Here is a 6,192-nt window from a genome sequence, read left to right as displayed (position 1 = left end):
TTTTGCTGGTGCGCCATGTGCAGCAAAGGTGGGTTTGAGCACTTTGACGAGGGAGTTCACACTTAGGTCTGAGAGCAGGCCGACCTCCACAAAATCAGAGTATATGTCAACCAATACCGCAAAGTATTTACCATTTCGTTCAAAGCAGTCACTGGCCACACACTACCAGGGGTGTACTGGTATTGGTTGGGTAATCAGAGGGTGTCGCTATTGTTAAGGTTGGGTCAGTTGACAGGTTTCATACCTTCGGGCTGCCTCAGTGATCTCTGCATGCATTCGTTGCCAGAACATTATGTCGCAGGCTGTATTCAGTGTGTACTGAATGCCCAGGTGAGATCTGTGTGCTCTGGTGATCATCTCGGGTCTGAGTTTGGTTGGAATGATAAGCCGTGTGCCTCGATATGCTAGACCATTTTCAGAACACAGTTCGTCGCGGTATGGCCAGTATTCTCTAATGTTTAGTGGGGTGTGGGTTTTGCGAGTATGTAATCTTTATTAGTGTCTGTAGTGTTGTGTCATGACTGGTCCCTTCTCGAATCTGTAAGAGGCGATGGTCTGTAACAAAGAGTCTATTTTCTATATTGATGTTTTCCGAGTCTCTTGTGAGTTCCTGTTTTGCAGTTGGCATATGTGCAGTTATCGTCTAGGAAGTATTTTTTAAGCCTTAGCCACATTTGCTGGAGTCTCTTTGGGCTCACATGAATGGGTTTTGCGAGTATTGTCTCCAGTGGTTTATGATCGGAGAATACTTTGATTTTCTCCTTACCGAGAATGTATTGTTCAAAACGTTCTGTGGCGAATACGATGGCAAGACACTCTTTCTTAATCTGGGCATAGTTTCGCTCAGTTTTTGTGAGTGCTCGGGGTGCATATGCAACGGAATGTCCTTTCTGTGTTAGGACTGCCCCTAGACCGACTTCCGAGCTGTCACATTCAAGTGAGACCTCCTTATTGAGGTCATAATAATGAAGAATAGGGGCTTCAATGATGAGCTTTTTAATCTGAATAAATGCTGTTCCATGTTGTGGCATCTAGTCAAAGAAATTCCTTGTCCAGTAAGCGTCGCAGTGGTTTATACTGACTTTGGGTGCAAACTTGGCGAGGCAGTTTACGACTACTAGTAATCGCTGAACGCCTTGGATATCCGTAGGGCGTTGCATCTCTGATATTGCTTTGACTTTATCCGGATCTGGTGACAACCGTTTTGCACTGAAAGTATGCCCCATGTTGCTAACAGAGGTTTTTTTGAAGTTGAACTTATTAGGGTTGAGCTTTACTCCTTGTTTGCAGCACCTTTCTAGAAGTGCTACAAGGGCAGCGTCATGGCTTTTTTCAGCTTCTGCATCGCTATCACCGGACCCGTGGAGTATAGTATCATCTGGCATCACTTGTATGTTATGGAGTCCTTCGAAACAGTAGTCAAGTCGTCGCTGCCATTCTTCGGGGGCTGAGCTGATTCCAAATGGCATTTGAAGCCACCGTATCCTGCCAAAGAGGGCCCAGCATGTCGTTAAATATGAGGATGGCTCGTCTAGAATGGCCTGACGGAAGCCGTCTTTGGTACCTGCAACTGAGAAGAGTCTGGCGTTCTTCATTTTCATTGCGATTTCCTCGACTGATGGGGTTGGGTAATGGTTGCGCCTGATCGCCTTATTCAGGTGATATGGGTCAATGCATATTCGCATTTTATTAGGTTTCTGTATGACAACTAGATTGTTGATCCATGAAGTTGGTTCAGTGACCCAGGCTATTATTCCTTCATTGAGATTTCGTCAAGTTTTCTTTTTAACTTCGCTTTAAGTGGCAGAGGGACTCCGCGAGGACTATTTTGCATAGGCTTGTTCAAATTCAATTTTATATTCTCCTGGTAGCCTTCCCAGTCCAGAGAAAAAGCTGTTGTAGTTGCTGAGGATTTCTTCTTTTGTCATTGGTTTTGCCTCCTTTACTTCGCTCAGCTGTCACACATATTCTGTGTTAAAAGCTATTAGCTTCAGTGCAGAGCTAGCCCGTCCAGAAAGTAATGATGGTGAGTTGCTACCCACGACTTGGAAGGTGACCTTTTTTTATTGCCTTCACTTCACAGTGGAGTGTTATTGAGCCTAAAGGTTGAAGTATAGGATTGTCATACAGCTTCAACTTTGTGAGAGACGGTTGTAGCGGTGCCTTAGTAATGCGGTTGTAGTTAGCAAAGGCCAAGGTACTGCAGCTGGCCCCAGTGTCAATTTGGAATTTACATAAGGTTTTTGTGCTGTCTCCCGTGGTAGATATGCAAACGTCTACCTGATAGTGTTTGAGATCTGTGAGACATCTCAGGGCATAAATGCTTTCTTCACTTCTGACTGCTCCTGTTTCCATGTAGCGCACCTTTGCAGTTCGCTATGCTGAAGATTTATTTTGCCGTTGTGATGGGGTAGGTTACGCATGTGATTTGCATACTCTGGCAATATGGTTGCGCTTTAAGCAGATAGCACATGTGAGTCCATAACCCTGACACTTTCCTTTGTCGTGGCTCTGCCCACAGAATTTGCAGTCCTTTATTAATTCTCGTGGCTTTCTCTTATCTCCCTTGGTGTAGTGGATAGTTTCTGTTGGGTTGTTCAGTTTGCCGAGCTGTTGTTCAGCCTGTTCGGTGCTCCTGCAAATATCTATTGCCCAGTCTAGGGTGAGTCCAGATTCACTGAGGAGCCTGGCCCAAACATTATTATTACTGGTGCCTGTTACTATTCGGTCACGCAGTAGCTCATCCTCAAGAACATCGTAGTCGCACATTTTGATTAAGTGTCTTAGTTTGATCAAATACGCGTCAAATATTTCGCCCTGTTCCTGTGTACAGGAATTAAATGTATTCCGTTGGTATATGATGTTCTGTTTAGGTTCAAAGAACTTTGTCAGTCTTTCCAAAAAATTTTTTGTCTGGTCGTTCCTCAGCCGATATTGGCAGGTTTTGTACATTTGCAGACATTCCTTGCCGATTAGTGAAAGAAGTGTGCCTACCCGTACGCTTGCTGTTTCCCCCCCCCCCAATTTCCGTCGCGGCTGCGTAGTTCTCCCATGTTAGTTTCAAAAGCGCCCAGTTTTCTCGCAAATCCCCATCCATTTCCATTTTTGCTGGTGGTGGAATTGCATACGCCATGTTTATTGATGAATAGGCTTTGTCAAAATTCCAAGCTTGTTTAAATCCACGTGATTTGATAGATGTCTCTTTCGTACAGAGACGAGGGTGTGTGTAAGACTAGAGTTTAGAGTATTATACACACACAAACACACACACATATATATTTATGTGTGTGTGTGTGTGCGTGCGCACGTTATTTCATTTCATTATCAACATATAACAAGTACAGAGTAGTTAAACATTAAAACACGCTTGTGTTATCAGCAATTGAGTCGTTTTTTATTGCTAGGCTATACAGTCAATTCGTTAATTTCGTTTCGCTAAAATTGTGTTCCATTCCATTTTTAACATCCGTTCACGGCCGCTATCTTCCCGACGATTCTTCTCAAGATTGCCATATATATATATATATATATATATATATATATATATATATATATAATGTGTGTTTGTCAATGTTAATCAAATGTCGTACAGTAGATGGCGCACAGATGCAAAAAATGGAACAGAACGCAAATCTTATAGAAACGAAATTATCAAGTCGACTGTACAGCTCAGCAAGAAAAAACTACTCGACTGCAGATAACAACTACTAATAATAAGCGTGTTTTAATTGTTAACTAATCTGTACTAGTTATGAATATGTTAATAATGAAATGAGATAACTAAATCTTTTTTATTCAACCAGATTATAGTTTCACATAACATTCTAATAAACAAAAGGTAATGAAATAACTAAACAATAATGTAATCCTCCAGAATAGCAAACGAAGCAATTTTAATGTCTTTTTTGGTTAAGAAAAAAGTAGTATGAAAAAAATGCTAGGTTGTACAGTCGACTTGCTAATTTCGTTTCGCTAAAATTTGTGTTCGGTTCCTTTTTTACATCCTTTCCCGCCGTCATATTGTGTACAATGTATGTTTGAACGCACACATATATATATAACGAACACCACTCAGGGATAAGGTTAAGTGTTATGTAGATGCGAAACAAGAATCAGTCGTGGTGGAACTTGGGTAGAGCCATACTATATGTGGGATAATCAATATGAATTTATTTACATCAGACTTGAATTAAATTGTCAATTCATGAAACACATTTTGATTGTCTTTAAAATATTTTAACACGTATACACTTACATTTTTATCTTTGAAAATTTGTGTGCCTTATCAGTAGCTGAGAAACGCGAAAACTAAATTGTCAAACGATATGAAAAACTAATTTCTATCAGTAGTCTGGAATTTATTGCCTTATATTTCACCGTACAGACACATAAACTGAAACCAAAGAAATGTAAAAAAAAAAAAATGTTTTTGCATAGAGGTTTGAAAACTCTTGAATTCATTAATTCCTTTAATGCTCACTTTACTTTACGCCAACACTTGGAAATTGATAGAACATTTTTTTCACACTTTTTTACCATTGGTTTACCAATGCTGGCTCGAAGATCACCGGATTTATATATATATATATATATATATATATATATATATATATATATATATATATATATGATACTTTCTTTCTAATTTATTTTCACAGTTAAAAAATGAAATGAATTTCATCAAATGATTTCAAAAGTACAGGCTTTAGAGTTTTCAATAAAAATCGGCAAAAAGATTTTTCAATCACTAATTAATTTTATTTAAGAGTTTGTAATATTCTAAAAAAAAATTTTTTTTAACCAAAACTTAAAAATTGCATAATATATAATAAATAAATTCTATTTTCGACTATTTTCGCACCTTAGCATGGATGAAGAATTGGGGCATACCACCTCCAACCCCCCTCCTTGCTACGCTAGTGGATAGATGTCATCACACCCAAAACTTGTAATTCTGATTAGTTATGCGGTTGTGACATCTGTAGGTCACATCGTTTTTTCTGGTTCTGGTTTCAATCAACAAAGAAGTTTTTCTCGCGTTTGACATTGTATTTCTCCGAATTCAATGTAAGACCTTCTTCAGTAGTTACTTCCATAAAACGAATTGGGTTTTCCTTGTGTTCATGTTCTACCGACCCATATATTTTGATATCGTCAGCTATACCACAGGTTCCAGTGCACTTCTCAAGTATTGAGTATCCTGTCCATCTTTAATTTGTAGATATCCGGACTGACACTTAAACCAAACGGCATTCGTTCAAAACAACATCTTCCAACTGGCGCTTGTAACGTTGTTAGTGGCTCGCTTTCACGATCAAGCTTTATTGATAAGAATCCAAACTTAGCATCCAACTTAGAAAAGAATTTTGCTCCTGTGATTCGATGGTTGAGTTTTTCCACAGTCGGAATTTGATGGTATGAACGTATGAGAGCTTTGTTTAGTGCTCATGTGTCTAGGAAAACTCTTATTATGTTGTCAGGTTTGGTTACATGTGAGAGAGCTTACCCAGTTTGTGGGGTATTTAATGCGGCGAATGGCTTCTTGTTATTCTATCTTATCGATTTGTGCGTTTATTTGTTCGTGCATGGCTATGCGTGTTCTTCTCGGTGGATCTGTGTACCATGGTACATTGGGGTTGACAAAAGGCTTGTGAGCCTAAACTTCACCAATGCGGTCGACTCTATCAGGGTAGAGGTGCATTACATCAGCTACACACTGTTGATGGATTGTGCTGGGCTGAGATAGCAGAGTTTATTGTCACTACTCTAAGAGCTACTGATGTTGGCTAGCCCAATATGGCTGCTCCTTGTACGTCGACCAAATATAATTGAGTATATAGCCATGGATAGTAAACTTCAAATGTGGATCGATAATTTGACAATGGACAGGCTTGCAAAAATTTTAGAGGCAGCCACTGTTTTGGCAAAGAAAACTGTCCTGCCAAGAATTATACATGCAACACATGTGGCAAAATAGGCCACTGGGCTAGTCTGCATCTCAGCAAAACACAAAACCAAGAGACAAAGAGAAGACCGCAAAAGAGAGAGAGAGTAAAAATGAGAGCGTTAAAGGGTGAGGGGTTCTCTTCCTGGACCGTTTCTACTATCGCTTTCAATATACTTGCTAGGCCTAGGTGATATGCGTGATAGGTAGTCTGCAATTGGTATTGTTTTTCCTGGAGTATAATTTAC

Source organism: Euprymna scolopes, chromosome 38, assembly GCF_053919585.1.
Source record: "Euprymna scolopes isolate OS-2025 chromosome 38, ASM5391958v1, whole genome shotgun sequence".
Classification (NCBI taxonomy): domain Eukaryota; kingdom Metazoa; phylum Mollusca; class Cephalopoda; order Sepiida; family Sepiolidae; genus Euprymna; species Euprymna scolopes.
Note: the sequence above shows the minus strand (reverse complement) of the source record.